This window comes from Cupressus sempervirens, chromosome 7 (assembly GCF_028749045.1).
Source record: "Cupressus sempervirens isolate cs-2001-9-10 chromosome 7, ASM2874904v1, whole genome shotgun sequence".
Taxonomy (NCBI): domain Eukaryota; kingdom Viridiplantae; phylum Streptophyta; class Pinopsida; order Cupressales; family Cupressaceae; genus Cupressus; species Cupressus sempervirens.
The window spans coordinates 404,848,448-404,872,773 of NC_143124.1; positions in this window are offsets into that span (position 1 = coordinate 404,848,448).

Below are 24,326 nucleotides of genomic sequence, written 5' to 3' on the forward strand. Positions count from 1 at the left end.
GCTCTTACTGAGCTCACTTAGGCATCAAAAAATTTTGTAGCAGAAAGTTAACGTTAACTGAGCTCCCAAGGTTAACAAAGGGAAAGTCAATTTCTACTAAGTTCACTCGGTCATTGAAGAGAAAGTTAGCTTTTATCGAGCTCACTCGGTAAGTGAAGGAAGGTCAGTGTTTACCGAGTTAACTCGGTCTCCAAAGGAAGTTGCAAGGTTTGCAGTGTTTACCAAGCTTCACTTGGTTAAAAGAAGGAAACTATTCTGGAGTAGTAGTCACCAAGCTGGGTCAGGCAGCGAAGAATTTTATTGTTCTAAAGAATTAAGTTTAATTGTTTTATGCAATGTTTGCAGCCAACTGATTTAATGTTTTTCAGTTGTTGTAACTTGTAATTGAGACGACCTGACAATCTGTAAGGTATATATGAAAGGTCAAGTTGTGAATTCATGAAGATGTAAAAGTGTGGATGCATAAGAGTGTGAATGTATGGATGTAAATGGAATGAGTGAATATTGAATATATGAGCGAATGTTGTCTAAGGATTAGATATCCTTATGGAGCTACAAAGTTGTATTCGATCAATGAGGATCTAGCGAAGCAGAATAGAGATCTGCATTCAACAAAGATAAATTGCATATATTTTAGATCACTTCATTGTTGCTTTCTAATCATTGTAACAGTGATTCAAAATATCTTAATAGAGTTGGTTTAACAGCCATTTTGTAAATCCTCTAATAAGGTGATAATTTAGTTGAATTGTTCTTAAAACCTCCAACCAGGCCACTCCTAATAGGGTGATTAATCCTCTAACAGGGTCACACCTAATAGTGTGTTTTATAACCTTTAACAAGGTTGGCTCCTAATAGGGCTCACTTCAAAAGAGTGAAAATTGGTGACTAGTTACTTGGTGGTTTTTCCCAAATTGGGTTTCCACATTAAATCTAGTGTCTCTTGTGTTCATATTATTTCCCTTATGCATGCATGTTAATCACTTTAAATGTGTAATAAGTTAACAGAACATCTATCAACTTTTAGCATTTATTTGTGTGGTTACCAAGTATCAGCAGCAACTATATTTTAAGACATCTAAGGATCTTTGGATTTATTTTGTGGTAACTGATTCACCCCTCCCCTCTTAGTTACTCCATCTCTATTTCCAACAATTGGTATCAGAGCTTTTGGTGCTTGCAAGATAAGATTTTAAGGATCTAAGCCAAAGATCAAGATGTCTTATAAAAGAGAAATTCCAAGACTTAATAGGAACAACTTCTCAGCATGGCAAGGGTTGATGAGACTTCATCTAGCTTCTGTTGGAGACACAGGACTAAAATACCTCGATGAAAAATATGTAGAACTAGTTGGTACACTATCTATCAATGATATTGCTGAAAAGAAGACCCACAACACTATGATGATAGATATAGCATCTACTCTAAGTTATGAGGAATTTGATGATATTAAGGATTGCAAATCTTCTTTTGAAATGTGGGGAAAGCTGAAAGAGATTTATGGAGGAGATGAAAATTTTAGAAGAGCCAAAGCAGAAAGTCTAAGATGACAATTTGAACAAATGAGAATGGGAGAGGATAAAAACATTGCAAAATATGTTGAAAGAGTCAAAACATGTGTCAGTGCAATCAAAGCATTTGGAGGAGATATCAAGGAAGAGATAGTTATAAGTAAAGTTCTTAGAACTCTACTTCCCATTTATGCAATCAAAGTTTTTGCAATTCTAGAAAGAAGATGTGAAGTAAATCATAAGATAAATCTAGAGGCTATAGTTGGAAGATTGACTACATTTGAATTGGACAGCTTTGATAACTACGTTTCGGCTTCCAAGAACATTGAATCAGCATTTGAAGCCAAGCTTTCACTCAAGGAGAAAGGCAAAAAGAAAAAGGAATCTCAGTTAGAAAGTGAAGATGAATCAGACCAAAGTTGAGACAGTGATCTTGAAGTAATTGAAGCCCTTCTAGCAAGGAAATATTCTAGAGGTAGAGGAAAATACAAAGGTAAAGTACCTCTAATCTATTTTTCATGTGAAGAAGTTGGTCATATTGCTGCTAGGTGTCCAAAAAAGTAGAATAAAGATGAGAAGAAAGATCACAAATGAAATGGAAAGAAAGATTTCAAATCATTCAAGAACAAAGGTAAGAAATCATGTTTCATGGCTAAAGATTCTAAGGATTCTGATAATAGTGAAGATAAACTTGTTTATATTGCTCTGAAAGATAATTCTGATAGTGATGAGGAAGATAAGATGGCACTTATTTCTCATGTAAGTAAAAATGATACATGGATTATAGACAGTGGTTGCTCTCATCATACGACTGGTGATAAAACTAAGTTTGAACATTTTGAAGGCTATGATGGTGGTAGTGTAAGGTTTGGTAATAATGAACCTCGTTACATAAAAGGAAGAGGAAGAATCTCTCTAATGAAGGAACTTATATGCGATAATGCCTATTGGGTAGAAGGACTAAAGCATGAATTTTTAAGTGTGGCTCAGCTACTCAATAATGGATTCAAAGTAGAATTCATGCATGGTAAAGCAAGACTGCTAGATGGCAAAGGAAAGCTGATTGGATTAGGTACTCAAACTAAAGGTAACTTGTTCTATCTTGAACTAGGTGAATGTTCATGTTTCATTACTTAAGTTGAAGAAATTTGGTTATGGCATAAAAGGTTGTGTCATGTAAATTTTGATAATTTGGTAAAGATAAGCAAATTCAAGAAAGTAAGAGGCATTCCTAACATAAAGAAACCTGAGGTTGGTCTATGCAAAAATTGTCAAATTGGTAAAATGGGAAAGACTAGTTTTAAAAGTAAAAACTACCAGTCTGAAGATATATTAGAAATTGTGCATACTAATTTATGTGGACCCATTGGAATTGAAAGCTATACTAGAGAAAAGTTCTTCATTCTTTTTGTTGATGATTACTCAAGAATGATGATAGTCATGTATCTAAGAAACAAATCAGAAGCATTTGAAAAGTTCAAATGGTATTTGGCCATAGTAGAAAAGGAAACAGGGAAAATATTAAAATGCTTGAGGTCATATAGAGGTGGAGAATTCATTTCACATGAGTTTAATAACTTTTTCATTGAAAGAGGAATCAAAAGATAGGTATCAGCCCTTGGAACACCCCAGAAAAATGGAATAGCCAAAAGAAGGAACAGATCCATCATGGATTGTGCAAGAACTTTAATGATTGAAAAGAGCATTGCTATCAAATACCGGAAGGAAGCTATCAACACTACAATTCGTACCCTGAACCGAGTACAGCTGAGGAAAGAGTCATTCAAAACTCCCTATGAGTTATGGTATGGCTATAAACCTAATGTAAGTTACCTTAAAGTATTTGGAAGTAAATGTTACATTTTGAATGAATCTAGAAAAGACAAATTTGATGTGAAAGGCGATGAAGGTATATTCTTTGGATACTCATGCAAAAGTAAGGCATATAGATGTTTGAGCTTGTCTACTCACAAAGTCATAGAAAGTGCACATGTGAAAGTTGATGAGTTTGTAGAAAGGACTGAAGAAGAAAGCAAAAGGGAACTAGAAGATTATAGAAGGTTTGTCTTCACTAAACTTGATATAGTATCAGTTACATCAAAGAATTATGAATCTTCTACTCTAGAGTCATCTGTAACCAAATTACAAGAAGTTCAAACCAAGCCACAAAAAATTGAGTTAAATTTAGTGTCTACCGAGTCTAAAGGACTCGAGCCAACATCTACCGAGAAAATATCTACCAAGACAGAATAGACATAACCTAAAGTTGAAATGCAAGAGGATAATAATGAAATTCATTCAAAAGGCAAGGAACCTATATTAGCTAAGTATGTCATGAGACATCATTTAGTAGATCAGATCATTGGAGATAAATCTGAAGGAACCATGACAAGAAATAAGCTGAAAGGTACTTGTTTACTTGCTGATTTTGAACCTAAAAAAATCAAAGATGCATTGGGAAATGATAGTTGGATTGAAGCTATGAATAAAGAGATAGAACAGATTAAAAAAAACAAGACATGGACTCTTGTACCTAGACCTAAAGACAAAAATGTGATTGGAACTAAGTGGCTATTTAGAAACAAATTGGATGAAGATGGTAAGGTATCAAGAACCAAAGCTAGACTAGTATGCAAAAGATATGCTCAAGAAGAAGGAATAGACTATGGAGAAACTTTTGCTCCTATTGCAAGATTGGAAGGAGTCAGAACCTTATTTGCATATGCTGCATTCAAAGGATACAAAGTTTATCAGATGGATGTCAAGTCAACATTCCTCAATGGTATATTGGATGAAGAGGTTTACATTGAACAACTTGAAGGTTTTGTTGATCCAAATAAGAAGAACATGGTTTGTAAATTACACAAGGCATTGTATGGTTTGAAACAAGCCCCTAGAGCATGGTATGAAAGATTGTATAACTATCTTATTCAGATTGGTTTTCAAAGAACTAATGATAATAGTATCTTGTATATTAAGGAAGGACCAGATAATAAGATTGTCTTGGTAGAAATATTTGTAGATGATACTGTTTTCACAGGGAATGATGATCTTTGCAGAGAATTCTCAGAACAAATGAGAAAGGAATTTGAAATGTCTATGTTTGGAGAGATCAAATTCTTTGTTGGTCTTCAAATTCAATAGAATAAAAATGGTATGTACATCACTCAATCAAAATACATCAAAGAGATATTGAAAAAGTTTGGAATGGAAGATTGTAAACCAGTTCGGACTCCTATGTGTGCCGGATTAAAACTTACCAAGGAAGATGAATCAAAAGAAGTAGATCAAAAATTGTATAGATCTATGATTGGAAAGTTGCAGTATGTAGTTCATACTAGGCCAGATATTGCCCTTGCAGTTGGTATTATAGCAAGATTTTTAGCAAAACCAAGAGAAAATCACATTATGGCAATCAAAAGAATAATGAGATATTTGAAAGGAACTGAAGAGTATGGTTTATGGTATAAGTTTGGAGGTAATTTGGATTTTAAAGTGTTTACTGATGCTGATTGGGCAGGAAACCTTGATGATAGAAAAAGTACAAGTGGAGGTGCATTCTTTGTTGGAAAGAGGTTGGTTTCTTGGACAAGCAAAAAGTAGATAGTACATCCCAATCTACAGCAGAGGCAAAGTATGTTGCTGCAACAGTAAATTTTTCTAACATTGTTTGGTTCAAACAATTGTTGGAAGGCATGAAGGTAGAGATCAAAGAACTAGTTGTTATGTTTTGTGATAATACAAGTGCAATAAACATATCTAAGAATCTAGTGATGCACTCCAAAACCAAGCATATTGCAATAAAATATCATTTTGTCAGAGTTTTGGTGCAAGATAAGGAGATCAGATTGGAATATGTCCATACAAAGGAACAAATTGTTGACATATTCACAAAGCCATTACCTATGGATGCATTCTTTTATCTAAGAGGTAAGTTAGGGGTCAGTCCCCTATCTGAAGTTCACTAAAATGAAGTTTTAGTGATGCATCAACTCATACAAGGTTGAAGATCTATCAGTTGATGCAGCATAATCAGGAAATATTGCATATGAATCAGTACTAAAGGTACACTGAAATTCATTTAAGTTGACTTGCCTTTTGCATGTGTTATCAAAGAGGAAGAGTTTACTATCATATCTCTCTGAATTTTGTTTAAGATAAAGAGTTTTCTATGTAATTCCTTCATAGAGGGAGATTACTGTAAGATAGAGAGTTTTCTATCTTAGAGGGAGAATTGTTATGTTGACATGTTGTGTTGCCATATAAGAGAAAGACTTGTTTTTAAATTTCATTCTGCTATGACATGTTGCGTTGCCATCAATGCCAAAGAGGGAGATTGCTAGATACAATTGTTAATTGTGTATTATCTTTGATGTTATGCAAATTTCATATCATCCATCAGATAGATTTTACCGAGCTCAGACGGTCAGCAAAGCAATTTATAGTGACTATCGAGCATTTTTTAACATTACACAGTAAGTTAGCTCTTACCAAGCTCACTCGGCCATCAAAGGATTTTGTAGCAGCAAGTTAATGTTAACCGAGCTCCCAAGGTTAACAAAGAGAAAGTCAATGTCTACCAAGTTCACTTGGTCATCGAAAAGAAAGTTAGTTTTTACCGAGCTCACTCGGTAAGTGAAGGAAGGTCAGTGTTTATCAAGTTAACTCGATCTTTGAAGGAAGTTGCAAGGTTTGCAGTGTTTACCGAGCTCCACTTGGTTAACACTGGGAAACCATTCTGGAGCAGTGGTCACCGAGTTGGGTCAAGCAGTGAAGAATTTTATTGTTCTAAAGAATTGAGTCTAATTGATTTATTGAATGTTTGCAGCTGACTGATTTAATTTTTTTCAGTTGTTGTAACTTGTAATTGAGCTGACTTGACAATCTATAAGGTATATATGAAAGGTCAAGTTGTGAATTCATGAAGATGTAAAAGTGTGGATGCATAAGAGTGCGAATGTATGGATGTAAATGGAATCAGAGAATATTGAATATATGAGTGAATGTTGTGGAGAGATTAGATATCCTTATGGAGCTGCAAAGTTGTATTTGATCAATGAGGATCTAGTGAAGCAGAACAGAGATATGTATCTAGCAAAGATAAGTTGCATATATTTCAGATCACTTCATTGTTTCTTTCTAATCATTGTAACACTGATTCAAAATCTCTTAACAAAGTTGGTTTAACAGCCATTTTGTAAATCTTCTAACAAGGTGACAATTCAGTTGAATTGTTCTCAAGACCTCCAACCATGCCACTCCTAACAGGGTGATTAAATCCTCTAATAGGGTCACACCTAATAGTGTGTTTTGTAACCTTTGACAGGGTTGGCTCCTAACAGGGTTCACTTCAGAAGAGTGAAAATTGGTGACTAGTTACTTGGTGTTTTTTCCCAAATTGGGTTTCCATGTTAAATCTAGTGTCTCTTGTGTTCATATTATTTCCTTATGCATGCATGTTAATCACTTGAAATTCTTAATAAGTTAACATAACTTCTATCAAGTTTCAACATTTATTTGTGTGGTTACCGAGCATCAATAGCAACTATATTTTAAGACATCTAAGGATCTGTGGATTTATTTTTGTGGTAACTGATTCACCCCTTCCCTCTCAGTTACTCCATCTCTATTTCCAACAAAACACTACTCCAAAAATTGTGTTAACCAAGTGAAGCTCGATAAACATTGAAAATTCTACAAAATCCTTTGGAGATCGAGTGAACTCAATAAACACTAACTTTACTTCACTGACGCTGTAAGCTTGGTAGAAACTATCTCCATAGTGTAACTACTAGAAATGCTCAATAGACTCTATAAATTGTTTTTCTAATCATCTGAGCTTGATTGACTTTGTCTATTGCTTTGCCAACCAACTGAGCTCAATAGACTCTATCTAATAACTGATATGACATTTGTGTAATATCAAATACAACACAGAATTGAACAATTGTATCCAACAATTTTGTAGGAGTCTTACAACCCCTAGGAGTTGATATTTTAACATCTAATGGGTCCAAAAGGGTCATAGTGTGTCTTTTAACCCATTTTGACTCATTCAACAATAACATATGTTCCTAGGGGTCGTACGACCTGTAGGAGTTTATATGCTAACATCTAATGTGTCAAAAGGGGTAATAGGTTACCTTATGACCCCTTTGAACATATCTCATGATAGTATATATTTTGAGAGGTTGTAGGACAATTGGGGACTTATTAAATGTGTTATAATGGCTCAAAAGGGGTCATAGTTTAACCCATTCATGATAATTTATGTTCCTAGTAGTCCTTGGACTCCTATGAGGTCTTATTTTAACATCTAATATGTTAAAATGGGTCATATGGCTCCTTATGACCTCTTTTAACCTAGCCAATGATAACATATGTCCCTAGGGGTCCTAGGATACCTAAAGACATATTAAGCTTTTTTTAATGTGTTAAAAAAACCTTTTAAATTAATTAATGATAACATATGTTTCTAGGGGTCCTAAGATCCATAACGACATATTAAATTCATTCTAATATGTTGATAGGGGTCATAGGTTACCCTATGCCCCCTTTTGACCCATTCAACAATAACATTTATTGATAGGAGTTCTAGGACCCCTAGGTACATACTAAATTCATTTTAATGGGTCAAAAGGAGTCAAAGACTACACTCTAACCCCTTTTGACTCACTCAATGATAACTTAAGTTCTTAGGAGTTCATATGTAAATACCTAATGGTTGGAAAGGGGTCATAGGTTACCCTATGACTCCTTTTGTCCTATGAATCCACAATTACAAATGACCCAGGGGGTCCTAGAACCCCTTGGGATATATTAAATTTTTTCTAATGAGTTTAATTGGGCCATAGGGTCCCTTGTGATCCCTTTTGACAAATTCAATGATACCATATATTTTTGGGGTCCTATGACTCATAGGAGTCCATATGTTAACATCTAATGAGTTATAAGGCATCATAGGTTAAACTATGACCTCTTTGGAGCTATTCCATGATAGAATATGTTTGTAGGAGTCCAAGGACCCCAAAGGGCATATTCAATTCATTCTAATTGGTCAAAATGGATCATAATTTACCGTATGTCCCTTTTTGACTCATTCACCATTAACATATATTCCCCTAGAATTTCATATGTTATCATCTAAGTGGTCAAAAGGGGTCATAGGGTATCTAAGGACCCCTTCGTATGTATTCAATGATAACATATGTGCATAGGTCACCTAAGACCCTTAAAGACATGTACTATATTCATTTTAATAGGCATACTATATATATGTTATAGTAATTAGTTAGTATATCCTATATATTATATCATATTATATAAGGTATTAAAATATAATAATTCATATAAGAATATTATATTATATAATAATATTATTTTATATTAATAATATATTATAATAATATATCTAATAAACTAATTATTATAAAAGAAAAAAAATGGGAAAAGAATTAGAGTATGTGAATTAAGTAATAAATGCAAAAAAATAGCGGTGCATTATTAAATGAAAACCTTCAGGAAAAATCAAACGTCAGCTATACCATTCAAACCTAGAAGGTAGATCTCAATGTCACATCCTCCTTTAAGTACTAGTAAGAGTATTGAAATTCTATCATAATTGCAAAAAGTAAACTAGATTACCAAAAATGTAGTAAAGAATAACACTTTGTATTCCTTGGTTGAACTTGATGAAGCAAGAAATGTAGAAATTTTCAAAGCCCAAAAGGATGATGAAGAAAAAGATGATTCTAAGTGGTACTAGGTAGTTTACCAAAACACTAAAGGAGAAACTACTCATCAAATATAAGGAAAACAAGTGCAAATGGAAAAATAGAAATAGTGAGGTTCAAGAATCAAAGAGTTCTCTATAGCAAGAAAAAGTATCAAAAAAATAGGGAATGTGCTAGAGATCTACAAACTCAAAGGAGAATTCCCTAAATCATTCTTTGATTATTATTGATAACCCTTGTGCTAGAATCATTTTGGTTGTTAGCAACATCTCTATAGGACATTTTAAACTCTTGCATTCAGATCAAACTAGTAGGCAGAGTAACTTATCTACTTTATCCAAATGTTCTAGAGCATACATCCCTATACATAGAAAATGACCTATTAATACTATCAAAGATGGAGTTAGTAAGGAAAATAACCCCAAAGTAGAAACCCTAATAGAAAACCATAAATCATCCACCAAATGATCCCCTACCCTCTCAAAACCCTCCTCAAATTGATGATTTTATATTTGAAAATCTCACTAAATTGAGGGCTTTGCAAACAACATATAATACTATATGTACATTGGCTCCTATGTGATCCACATTGAACACGATAATGGATAACATTAAAACACTTACCTATGAACAAAATGCCACTGTTCACTAGTGTGACAAAATGCATGAGATATTTGATGATGGGTTGGAATATGATGAGGTTGTGGCCCTCAATATAAGTAAAGATGATTTGGTTTCCCTTTTTGTGAACCCAAAAATTGCAAAAATCCCAAACTATCAATTAAATGGTGCAAAAATGACAACATAAATGCAAACTTTTGGGATTGTTCACAGATGGTTTTTGATATCTCTCCACATAGAAATTTAGAGGTTCTATTTTATTTCCTTAGAAAATTGTATGCAAAATTTGTGTTGAAGCTCCAGATCAACAATTGGATCATGAAGCCCAACATTGGTGTAGCAAGAGGAGCTCCTCAAGATAGAACCTTTGCCCAATGAAAGAAAGTTGGCACTTTTTCCCCCTCCTCAAGTGTAGCATCCTGATATCATTACAGAGGCTAGCTCATAGACTATTAGAGTGATCCATATATTGAGTAGCCTATTCATATTATAGGCTAGGTCAGTGTTGCCTCTATGTGTTGATGATTCTGTGATGAGTTCATCATCAATGAGCTCATCAAATATTTTTGTGCCCCATACTTGCATAATATGCAATAATATTTGACTAGGTACCATAGGTGATCTTACTAAGTATCAGTTTGTATTTGATGAGGATACACTAGATGTGCATGCAGAGGCTATAGACCTTGATGCAAGAGAGGAGAGACATGTAGAGGCATGGACTTCTTGTATGTTGGTATGAGTATACATCCTTTTGTTATGACACATGTGATTTAAAGTTAATCTTTATAATATAGTAATTTGAATTTTTAAGCCATACTAACTTATACATGTACATGATCTTCATTCTTTCTTAGTTGATAACTAAGGAGGAGCTGAGATAGGTTGATGATGCCACACTCTATACTATTTCATTTAGCCTTGAGACATCTACTATACATTATGTTGTGTTCTCATTATTTTTCCTATTTGATATTGTAGCATATATGGTTTGTAATCTTTTTTTTTTACAGGTATCACTTGTCCCTAGGGGACAAAGTGTAGGGGATGAGCCAGGATCCATTGACAAGGGAAAGATAATTAGATTCTTTTTATTTGATTAAATATCGATTTATTTTTGTCAAATTTTTATGGTAATGAAATTTAATTACATTCTTTATTGTATAGGGCATGGCTACTGGTGATGAGCCCATGCAAATTTTGCATAGTAGATGCTCTAGCACTTCCATTCGCACTAAGAGCCCCATTTTATGTACAAGTATCATTTATTTCTTATTTTCCTTATTTTCATAAATAAATTCAAAGCTAATTTATGTGATATTTACAACTAGTATTTTGTATCTCGTAGGAAACTCCTAGTGCATAGGAGGTGGATGATAGAGTATTGTATCTTTGATGATGTAGCCACTATATCGTGACGAGGAGCTGACACAGGTAAGTTGCAGTTTGAATTCCTAATTATATGTTATAAATTTAGCATGCTATGAATTATAATGTTATAGTTTAAGATGTAGATTCATCTAAGAAACATATTTGAACATACACAGGCTATAATTAGTGAGATACAAGCATTTCCAAGGACATATGAGAGGACTCCTAACTAGCATAGGAGGTCAATGAGGGAGGTATTTATGATGAAATTTTAATAGTATAAATCTTCAGTAAAAAAATATCATTATGCATTTGAGTAATTCAATGTTAGATACAAAGAGTCATATAAATTTAGTGGTCTAACTTTGGATTTTCCTTTTTTGCTTATGTAGAAGGCATCTATTCCACCTAGTGCAGTGAAGGGGCTACATTTTGATCATCCACTAGTAACCTAGGATAGTATAGTTTTAATAGGATGCATCATGAGACATTTTGAGATGACGTATACCACATTCTTTATAAAAATATTGATATTATACACATTCTGATGGCATGATTAGCCACATTTTGTATATAGATCTATGTATTTTGATATATATATATATATTTGTTTAATTTGTCTATGGATACATAGACTTTGATATATATTTTTGTAATTTGTCTATGAATACATGTATGTTGATACATATTTTTCTCATTTATGTGCACAATGATATACATATTAATTTAGTATCTACTATTGTTCAATTTATCGTGGATCATGCGTATTGTTCATGTTTATGGAATATCATTAATTTTGATCATGTTTGTCCTATTTGATTCAAATTAAATTATTTGTGAATAAAATTTTAACAACCTTTATCATCAAATTTGGATGCAATGTTTAATTTGAAATGCTATCATGAGTTATATTTTTTTCTATAAAAAATCTATAGTTAATATATGAGAGTTCACTTTCTATCATGTGATTTAGAGTAAGAAAAATAGGGAAACCTTATTTATAGAGAGAAACCATAGAAATGAATGACATACAAAAAACCATTTTTTCCCTTGTGGTTTTAGTTTTAGATTGGATTTATTCCTTATCTTTGCAGAATGGTGTAGAGCTATTTCATATACCTTTAATAAATAGCAATTTAAGTAGTGGGATTCACAAAAGGATGTTAGTCTATCAAGGATTTGGGATGAAATCAAAGGCTTCAAAAAGGATCCATGAAATTTTAGACAATAACATCAACACATGTTTCAACCTCCTACACAAGGTTCACATAACCCCATATCTGATTTTAAACTCTACCTTCAACCTTGAAACTAACTCTTGTCTTCAAATATAATCTCAACACACTTAAGGACTCCAATCCTCAACCATGGATTCTATTCCCAGTCATGAACTCTTTCCTAGACTCATAATCTTTGATAAATAGCCCTTCACTTTGTTACTATCCTCATACTACAAACTTTCAATTTCAACATAACCATAAAATATCCCAACTTAAGAGACTTGATTGGATAAAACCTTTTTAACTTGGTTTCCCAATACCATATATATATGAATAACATGTATACATTTCTCACATTGATCATATTACCCATACTAATCCACTTAACAAAACTTAGGAAAAAAATCATCCAAAACATACCTTCTTGTTGTCTTTTGTATAGACCCAAACATAATCATTCATAACTTTTGAACCATACTTCATTTCCTCAATCCAACAATTGAATAATTAGATAACTTGACCCTCTATAACATATCATTCATAACTTTTGAATCATACTTCACTTCCTCAATCCAATCATTGAGAAATTATATCTCTTGACCCTCCATAACATATCCAAAAATTAGGCCAATCCAACAATGGAAAATTTAGATATGGCCCCCACAAAAGTACAAAAAATTTCGTGACAAAACAATCTTCCTTTGACAATCTCATTAAAAACATTTTACCAACAAAGTGTAATATTGAAAAATGATATAAATGTACATCTTCTTTTTATTTGAACAATATACCTTAAAGATACTCTCTAAGATTTATAAACTAACCAACTTTCGCCACTAACTGAATTCTACTCCCTTTGAATCGATTGATGACAACTTATTGTCAAGTTTTAAATGTAATTTAAATTTTCATTGCATTGTTTGCCCATTATCGATCTAATCAACATCTAAAGGCCCTAATGAGATATTTTTCACCCTATATAGTACTACAAACCCTATAATCCCTTAAATTCCCATGATTAGCCTTCTGGGCCATATTTTGCATATAATGGAACTTTTATGTAAACTAGCTTCATTAATGCATTCTATCATTTCACACCTTATACAAGTGTTTCCAACCTTTTATTCGCATGCTCAAACCCCTAACTAACTCTTTGCACTTATTTTCATTTTGCAAGAAAAAGTTATAAAAGTTGCAAAATTGTAATTTTGCAACTTTTGAAAATTTGAGGAATTTTTGCTATAACTTTAAATTCTTAATTAGAGGAGTTCACCAAACTTGGTAAGGGGTTATCAATGGCCCTCCTAAGCTCCAAGTTATCACCATTAGAAGAATGACCTCAATACACACTTAGAGAACCTTAGAGACTCTTTGGTATGAGGTGGCTATAGATGATGGAGGCTCTCTACAGCTACAAGAAGGGTGTCACAAGGGTTCACCTATCCATCTAGAGCTAATGGTGCTAACAATTCGACGTAGTTTTGGCATCAAGTGAGATGGATATGCTGAATCCAAATTAAATGTGATCTCTCAAAAATGAGATAGGTCATTTTAGGCCTTGGAGTGACCATCCTATAGCATTTGACATTTAATTGATATCCCTCACTAGCTCTAAGTTAAAAGACTCAGAAGACTGACCTCAATAAGCACTTAGAGCACCTTGAAGACTCTTTGATATAGGGTGGTGGTAGATGACGGAGGCTCTTTGCAGCTAGAACAAGAGTGTCACTAGGGTTCACCTATCAATATAGAGCTAATAACACTAATTATTTGATGCCAAGACTAGTGGTTATAAAGTTGAGCTATGTTGTACCTATGAACTGAGGCACACTATGAATTTTGTCATCAAGTGAGATTGCTATGGAAAATTCAAACAAAATGTGATATTTAAAAAATAAGATAGGTTATTTTAGGCCTTGAAATGACCATCTTGTAGCATTTGACATTTCATTTATAGCCCTCATGAGCTCTAAGTTACGACCCTTGGAATATCAACATCGATACACACTTAAAGCAACTTGGAGAGTCTTGGGTATGGGGTGGCCACAGATGCTAGAGGCTCTTTATGGATAGAAGAAGGGTGTCCCTAGGGTTCACCCACCCATCTAGAGCTAATGGCACTAATGATTCAATGCCAAGATCAAAAGTTTCAAATTTATGTTGTGGTGCACTTATGAACTGTGGTACAATACAAGTTTTGGCATCGAGCAAGATCGCTATGCCAAATCCAAATAGAATGTGATCTCTAAAGAATGAGATAGGTTATTTTAGGCCTCAATATGACCATCCTATAGTATTCAAAGTTTCATAAATACCCCTCATGAGTTTTGAGTTATGACCCTCAGAAGATTGACCTCGATACACACTTAGAGCACCTTGGAGACTCTTTAGTATAGGGTGGCCATAGATGCTGGAAAATATCCATGGCTAGAATAATAGTCTCAATAGGGTTCACCCACCCATCTAGAGCTAATGGTACTTATTATTCAATGCCAAGATTAGTGTTTTCAAAGTCAAGCAACGGTGCACCTATGAACTGAGGCACACTATGAATTTTGGCATCGAGTGAGATCGCTGTGCTAAATCCAAATAGAATCTAATCTCCTGAAAAATAGATAGGTTATTTTAGACCTCAGCATGACCATCTTGTAGCATTTTAGATTTCATTAGTAGCCCTCATGAGCTCCAAGTTATGACCCTCAGAAGATCAACCTCGATACGCACTTAGAGCACCTCAAAGACTCTTTGCTATGGGGTGGTTGCAGATGATGGAGGCTCTCAATAGCCTAAACAAGGGTCTCACTAGGGTTCACCCACCATATAGAGCTAATGAAATTGAGTATTTGATGCTAAGATTAGCAGTTTCAACTTAGTTATGTTGTGGTGCACCTATGAACTGAGGCACATTACAAGTTTTGGCATCAAGCAAGATCATTGTGCTAAATCTAAATGGAATGTGATCTCTTGAAAATGAGATATGTTATTTTAGGTCTTAGCATGACTATCATGTAGCATTTTATGTTTCATAAATAGCCCTCACAAGCACTAAGTTATGACCGTCAAAAGATTGACCTCAATAAACACTTAGAGGACCTTGGAGACTCTTTGGTATGGGGTGGTCGCGGATGATGGAGGCTCTTTGTGGCTAGAAAAAATGTGTCACTAGGGTTAACCCACCCATATAGAGCTAATGGCACTAATGATTTGATGCCAAGATCAATTGTTTTAAAGTTACATTGTGGTGCACCTATGAACTGAGGCACACTACGAGTTTTAGCATTGAGCGAGATCACTATGCTAAATCCAAATGGAATGTGATCTCTCAAAAATGAGATAGGTTATTCTAGACTTTGAAATGACCATCTTGTAGCATTCAAAATTTCATCAATAACCCTCATGAGTTCTAAGTTACAACCCTCAAAATATTGACCTCGATACACACTTAGAGCACCTTGGAGACTCTTCGATATGGGGTGGCCACAAATGATGGAGGATCTCTATGACTAGAATAAAAGTGTCACTAGGGTTCACTTGTCCATCTAGAGATAATGGTATTGAAATTTTGATGTCAAGATCAATTGTTTCAAAGTTAAGCTATGGTGCACCTATGAACTGAGGCACACTACAAATTTTGGCATCGAGGGAGATCGCTATGCTAAATTCAAACATAGTATGATCTCTTGTAAATAAGATAGGTTATTTTAGGCCTTGGCATGCCCATCCTATATCATTTGAAATTTCATCAATATCCCTCACGACCTTTGAGTTATGACCCTTGGAATATTGACCTCAATACACATTTAGAGCACCTTGGAGACTCTTTAGTACGAGGTGACGAAAAATGATGGAGGCTCTCTGTGGCAAGAAAAAGGGTGTCACTAGTGTTCATTCACCCATCTAGAGATAATGGCACTAAATATTTGATGCCAAGATTAATGGTTTCAAAGTTATGTTGTGGTGCACCTATGAATTGAGGCACACTATGAGTTTTGGCATCAAGTGAGATTTCTTTGCCAAATCCAAATGGAATGTGATCTTTCAAAAATAAGAAATATTATTTGAGGCCTTAACATGATATTCTTTTAGCATTTTACATTTCATCAATAGCCCCGATGAGCTTTGAGTTATGACCCTTAAATGATCAACCTCGACACACACTTAGAGCACCTTGCAGATTCCTTAGTATGGGGTGGCCATGGACGATGAAGGCTCTTTGTGGCTAGAAAAAAGGTGTCATTAGGGTTATTATTAAAATAAAAACTATTTTTTTACCTCTTTCAAGTTTTTGGCATTGGGAATAGTGCAAGTTTTGTGTTAGTATGTATTAAAATCATCATTTTTTAGGTCCCTCCACAAATTTCATTAAGTCAAATCATCTTTGTTTCTTACATTAAACCAACAATTTTACATTTACAATATGTCAATTGTTTCATTATTATTACATCAATACAAAACTACCCATAATCATAGTGTCAAAAATTGTAGTGTCAATAAAAGTATTGTCAAAAGTCATAGTGTCAAACATAGAATAGATTTTTCTTCATTTTTCTCCTTATTTAATTTTTATCTTCATGTATGGTTATTATTCATGATGTACCTACATTCCAATATCATAAAAAATATTAGTAATTTACTATATTAAACAAGATAATCATCAATTTACTGAATCGTTATCAACAAAATAACATAAGAAGTAAATATACCTAGTTGAGTGTTGTAGTAGGTTTCTCTTTCTGTTGTAGGCTCTCCAATAGGGCTTCAAGATCAACATTAGTAATAGTAAAAAGTTCTTTTACTTTTGCTCTTCCTTGATGCTTTAACAACTTAACATTTTTTGCTAAAATAAGATGTGAATAAATGAGAATTATTTTGTACTTCTAATAGTCTTCGAATGAAATAATTCAATTCCTTCTAAGCATGTATGTCTGCAGCCATGTTCCAGTGACAACCACTGAACAAATAGGATATGTGAGTCCATTATCAGTTGTGATCAGTTGTGCAAGCTTTTTTTTACCTCATACACAACGTGCTAATCAATAATCTAATTTCTCATTATTCCCATGTGGTGCAACCAATGCAAAGATATTTCCTAGCTGAAGAAGATTTGATAGATGGTTATGCTCAAGTGAACTTTCCATATGGAGTAAGATAATGTGGAGCCCATGTTTCCACCCGGTCACTTGACTCACAGTGATCCCAATCACACTAAAAACAACTAGAACAAAAGCAAGCTAGTTTCGATGTCCAAATGGTCCATGTACTAGAATCAGAGCTCCAAAAAGAATGCATTTTTGATGACTCTCTCACTATAGCACAATTTGATCTATCACCTGTGTACCCTTCCTCAACCAACCAAAAGAACTTGTGTACTAATGAATCAAGATTCCCCCTCATGATAATGTTGAATTACACCAATCAATAATACTATGAGCATCAAGAAGCTCTACTCCTAAAATCTTCAATTGCTCCTTAACTAGAGCTCTCTTCACACATGCCCCTACTCCATCATATTCCCCTTTCCCATGGCCAGACTTAGAAAAACTAAAAATATGAGGCACCCCCCTCTCTAAATGCATCCTCCACAACCAATAAAACATGAGAGAATTCTTGAATTGACTTATACAATTATCTCAACAAATGATACATCTATCGATAGCAATTGCATGCTCTCATAAGAAATCAAAATAATTCTTGAAACAATGTTGCACAAGCTTGTGAGAGTAATATCTATCATCACTCATATAAAAATGGTACTCTCTAATAATGTTTTGATTATCTTCTACACTATCAAGGGCATGTCCATATGTTATATGGACAAAAATAGAAATTTGAATGGAGTTGTAATACCTAGATTGTGTCTCATTTTGAGGCTGCAATGTGTAGTTATCAGCAAAGTCAACAAATGATATAATAGTGACAATAGAAAAAGTCTCCTTACACATTCTAAGTTGTTGATCTAACCACTGAGATCTGTGACTATGTCTTGCATACTTGTAGAAAAGATTTGTCTTGAAATTTGAAATAAAACAAGTCACACTGATTTCTTCTCCAACCAATTGACAGCTAGAGTCATCAACCCCACTCTTCAATGTGTATTTCACTTTTTAATATACCTCTTTTTTAACTCTGATCTTCACAAGATCTTTTTTGCACCCTCATGGAAACATGTGTCAAACTTGGATAAGCCACCACATTCTAAACACTTCTCATTTAAGCAAGCATTTCTACAAAAGAAACAACCATCAACTCTGATATAAAAATTGATCTAGCTAGTCTCTTGATGATTTTGGAAGACCACTAGCACCACAATTCTCTAACATTTCTTTACTATGAAAAAGAGAATAGATGGAGCATAATAGTTCATGGTGTATAGAAAACTTGACATCATATTTGCAACAATATTTATTTAGAATTTTAAATGGCACACAATAAAATAAACTCAATGATTCAAAAGCCCTTTGTGATATATGAAAACTTGGATGACTCTCTCTAAATTGTTTGAATAACATAGTTTGACTTGCCTCCAAATAATGTTCCAAATGTGGCATGCAGTCTCTAATGCCAATTCTCAACTTTAACATGTTTTTAGCATTGGATGACACTCTAGAGCTAGAGTGCCAAAATTTTGTAATTTCTTCCTTCACATCATCGGTGAGCTTACTATCAAAATGTGGAAGTCTCCCACCAAAAGCCCATGTTTCATTTGTAAGAGGATCATCAATTCTCTCTTGTCTACTAAGTGGTCTTCTCAAAGTTATACAATTTAGGTTCAAGTCAATACAAGTTTGTCTCATATATCTACCCTTTATCAAATGATGACTTACCAAAGAGGTAGTAATAACCCTTCAAGTAGCTCTCTTATCCTTCTCCCTACTATTTTTCCCAATGCTATTCAAACCACTGAAAAGATTCTTCACAATAATGGAATTTCTTTCCAAATTTTTATTGACATGAATCTTCAATTTCGAAAGCATAGGTCTCATCTTTTGCATCTTTTATAAGTGCATAAAAAGCTGAAATTGCTCCACCACTATCTTATTGCCAAAAAACATCTTATATAGTCTTGAACCCCATAACCAAATGGTTCTTTCTAATTTTTCCCTTTTCAAATTGGTAATAATTGATTCAACAATTTCAATTATCCATTTTGGTATTCTAGAACCTTCATGTTGATTATAATTAGTAGATATGTAAGGTTATTATAGATTGTCATGTTCAACATGGTCAATCATGCAATATACATTATGACCTAGTAACATTTCATTCTCCAAATTTTCATTTTCTAAATATTCAATCCTAGCATTATCATTATCAATTGGTACATTTTCATTCCCCAACTACACATATTGATTATCTAACTCTATAATTTCACCTTCGACCAATACATCATTAACTTGACTCACATTTAACATACCTTATCTTTTTCTTCGGTGATTTACCTTGTCCCTTTCCCTTAATGTTGTAATGTCTTTATCCAATACCTTCCTTTTGCATTTAGCATTTTGATGACTATTGCTACCCATTCAGGTAACAATATTAGACACTTAATGATATATTATCAAACCATTTTCAATTATTTGGGCCCTAAAAACTTATCTTTCACAAAACCCATGAAAATGGCCCACAAAAAGTGATATTATCAGGTCCACAATGACAGGGAAGATATTGGAAAAATCATTGCAGTTTAATCATGTATGCGATCTCAGATTGGATACTCGATATTAAATTAGATATCCGATATTAGATTAGATATTCGATATTAATTCCCAAATTTTGGAGGGACTTATGAAGAATGCAAACAGATTTCATTAACTTATGTATGATTAATAACTATTATGTATAGTATAGACAACATATATTTTTATTTTTTTTATTATTATTATTATGACCTATGATCCATTTGGTTGGTTGTAATGTGTCGATAGGAGTCATAGGTTAATCTATTACCCCTCTTGATGCATTTCATAATAACATATGTCTATAGGGGCCCTAGGGCCACTAGGGACACATTTGGTTGGTTCTAATGTATCGAGAGGGGTTATAAGTTAACCTAGGACCCCTTTCGATGCATCTCATGAAAACATGTGTCCTTAGGAGCCCTACGACCCCTAGGGACCCATTTGGTTGGTTCCAATGCATCGAGGTAGGTCAAAAGTTAATATTTGACCCCTATCCATGCATTTTGATACAACCTATGTTCCTAGGGGCCCTGGAAACCATAGGGACACATTTGGTTGGTTTAAATGCATCTAGAGGGGCCGTAGGTTAACCTATGACACACGCATTTCATAACAACATATCTCCCTAGAAGCTCTAGGACCCCTATGGACAAATTTGGTTTCTTCTAAAGCATTGAGAGGGGTCAAAGGTTAACCTATAACCCCTCTTGATACATTTCATTACAAGATATGTCCCTGCAGGCCCTAGGACCCCTAAGGACCAATTTAGTTGGTTCCAATGTATAGAGAGGGGTCATAGCTTAATCTATGACCCCTATTGATGCATTTTATGACAATATATGTTGCTAAGGGCCCTAGGGCCCCTAGGTAGACATTTGGTTGGTTCCAATGGATCAAGACAGATCATAGGTTAACCTATGACCCCTCTTGATGCATTTCATGACAACAAATGTCATTAGGGGTCCTAGAGCTCCTAGGGATGCATATGGTTGGTTCCAATGCATCGAGAGGGGTCATAGGTTAACCTATGACCACTCTGAATGCATTTCATGACAACATATGTTTCTAGGGGCCCTAGGACCCTCAGGGACCAATTTGGTTGGTAGCAATTCATTGAGATGGGTCATAAGTTAAGCTATGACCCCTATCAATGCATTTCATGACAACATATGTCCCTAGGGGCCCTAGTGCACCAAGGGACAAATTTGATAGGTTCTAAATCATCAATACCTATGACCCCACTCAACACATTTCATGACAACAAATGTCCCTAGGGGTCCTAGGGCCCCTAGGGATGCATTTGGTTGGTTCTGATGCATCAAGAGTGTTCATAGGTTCCCTCTTGATGCATTTCATAAGAACATATGTCCCTAGGATCCCTAGAAACCTAGGGACACATTTGGTTGGTTCTAATACAACGAGAGGAGTCATAGGTTAACATATGACCCCTCTCAAATCATTTGATGACAACATATGTCCTTAGGGGCACTAGGACCCCTAGGGATGCATTTGGTTGGTTCTAATGCATTGAGAGGAGTAATAGGTTTACCTATGACCACTCTCAATGTATTTCATTACAACAGATGACTCCATTGCATCGAGTGGGGTCATAGTTTAATTTATGAACCCTATTGATGCATTTCATGACAACATATGTCCCTAAGGCCCCTAGGGGACCTAGGGAAGGATTTTGTTGGTTTGAATGTGCCAAGAGGGGTCATAGGTTAACCTATGACCACTCTCGATGCATTTAATTGCAACATATTTCCCTAGGGGCGCTAAGACCCCTAGGGATGCATTTGGTTTTCTCTAATGCAAATTTGATGATGATATATGTCCCTAGGGGCTCTAGGACCCCTAGGGATGCATTTGGTTGGTTCCAATGCATTGAGAGGGGTCATATGTTAAGTTATGACCCCTATCAATGAATTTCATGACAGCATATGTCCCTAGGGGCCCTAGGGCCCCTAGGGATGCATTTGATTGATTCTAATGCATTGAGAGGGATCACAGGTTAACCTATGACCCCTGTTAATGCATTTCATGACAACGAATGTACCTAGGGGCCCTAGGGCCCCTAGTGATGCATTTGGTTGGTTCTAATGCATTGATAAGAGACATAGGTTCCCTCTTGATTCATTTAATGACAACATATGTCCCTAAGGTCCCTAAGACAACTAGGGACACATTTGGTTGGTTGCAATGCATCGAGAGGGGTCACAAGCTAACCTATGACCCCTATCAATGCATTTCATGACAACATATATCCCTAATGGATGTAGGACCCCTAGAGATGCATTAAGTTGGTTCTAATTCATCGGTAGGGGTCATAGGTTAACCTATGAACCCTCTCAATGCATTTCATGAAAACATATGTCAATAGGGTTCCTAGGACCCCTAGGGACTCATTTGGTTCATTCCAATGTGTCGAGAGGGGTCATAGAATAATCTATGAACCCTATCAATGCATTTAATGAAAAAATATGTACCTAAGGCCCTTAGGGACCCTAGGGAGGAATTTGGTTGGTTTGAATCCATTAAGAGGGATCATAGTTTAACCTATGACCCTTCTCAATGAATTTCATGACAACATATGTCCCTATGGATGCTAGAACCCCTAAGGACACATTTGGTTGATTTTAATGTGTCGAAAGGGGTCATAGGTTAACCTATGGCCCCTCTTGTTGTATTTCATGGCAACATATGTCCCTAGGGGCTGTAGGGCCGCTAAGGACCCATTTGGTTGGTTCCAATTCATCGAGAGGGGTCATAGGTTAACGAATGACCCCTATGGATGCATTTCATGACAACATATGTGCCTAGGGGCCCAAGGGCCTTTACAGATTCATTTGGTTGGTTCAAATGAATTTAGAGGGGTCATTGGTTAATCTAAGACCCCTCTCAATGCATTTCATGACAACAAATGTCCCTAAGGGCCCTAGGGCCCTAAGGGATGCATTAGGTTGGTTCAGATGCATCAATAGAGGTCATAGGTTAACCTATGACTACACTCTATGCATTTCATGATAGCATATGTCTCTAGGCGTCCTGGGACCCCTAGGGACACATTTGGTTAGTTATAAAGCATCATGAGGGGTCGATGCATTTCATGACAACATATGTGCCTAGGATCCTAGGGACCCATTTGTTTGGTTCCACTGCGTTGACAGGGGTTGTAGTTTAAGCTATGACCCCTATCGATGCATATCATGACAACATATGTCCCTAGGGTCCCTAGGGGCCCTAGTGACACATTTGGTTTGTTCCAATGCATCAAGAGGGGTCACAGGTTAACCTCTGACCCCTCTCAATGCATTTCATCATAGTGAATGTCCCTAGGGTCCCTACGGCCTCTAGGGATGCATTTTTTTGGTTCTAATGCATCGAGACGAGTCATAGGTTCCCTATCAACACATTTCATGACAACATATGTCGTCGGGGGCCCTAGAACCCCTAGCAATGCATTTGGTTGGTTATAATGTGTCAAGAGGGGTCATAGGTTAAGCTATGAGCTATTGTGGTATTCACAACACATGCCCCATTCCTTAGTAGAAATGGGACCCCCTACTTTTTTTTACTCTTAGACTCATAGTTTGAGAGTCGGGAGAAGAAAATTTGTTTATAAATTGCGTGAAAGGTTTCTTTTAAAAAATCATGATCTAAACCTCCACTGACCCATGCATATGCATCGAGGTGTAGTGCACACAAGGGGAGGAGGGTTATAAAACCATCCCTCCTCTCCTTCCTCCTCATTCTTTTTCTTGAAGTGTTTGAAGAGGGAGAGGTATGCCTTCCCCCTCCCCCTATCTCTTTCACTATAGCTCCCTCATGGGTGCACATGCGCTACAAGCCCACAACATGCAGTACGGTGCCCTTGCAGCATAGGCATAGTGTCTGCATCCTCACCTGCATGATGTTAGTTGTAGCACCTATTCCCATGCCCTCACAACACCTCAACCCATGCCCTCTAGATGCTAGGCACAATTCTTGCACTTGCACCCTTGCACTACTAGGAACAACTCCTATGTGGTGCCCTTTGGGATGCTAGCATGGCACTTGTGCCTATGCCCTAGTGGTGCTAGCAATAGCACCTGTACAACATGCCCGTGCCCACATAGGAGCATTGCGCCCATGCAGTGGTGCCCGTGACCACATGTCAGTGCTTACACCTACACCCTTCATTCATTATTT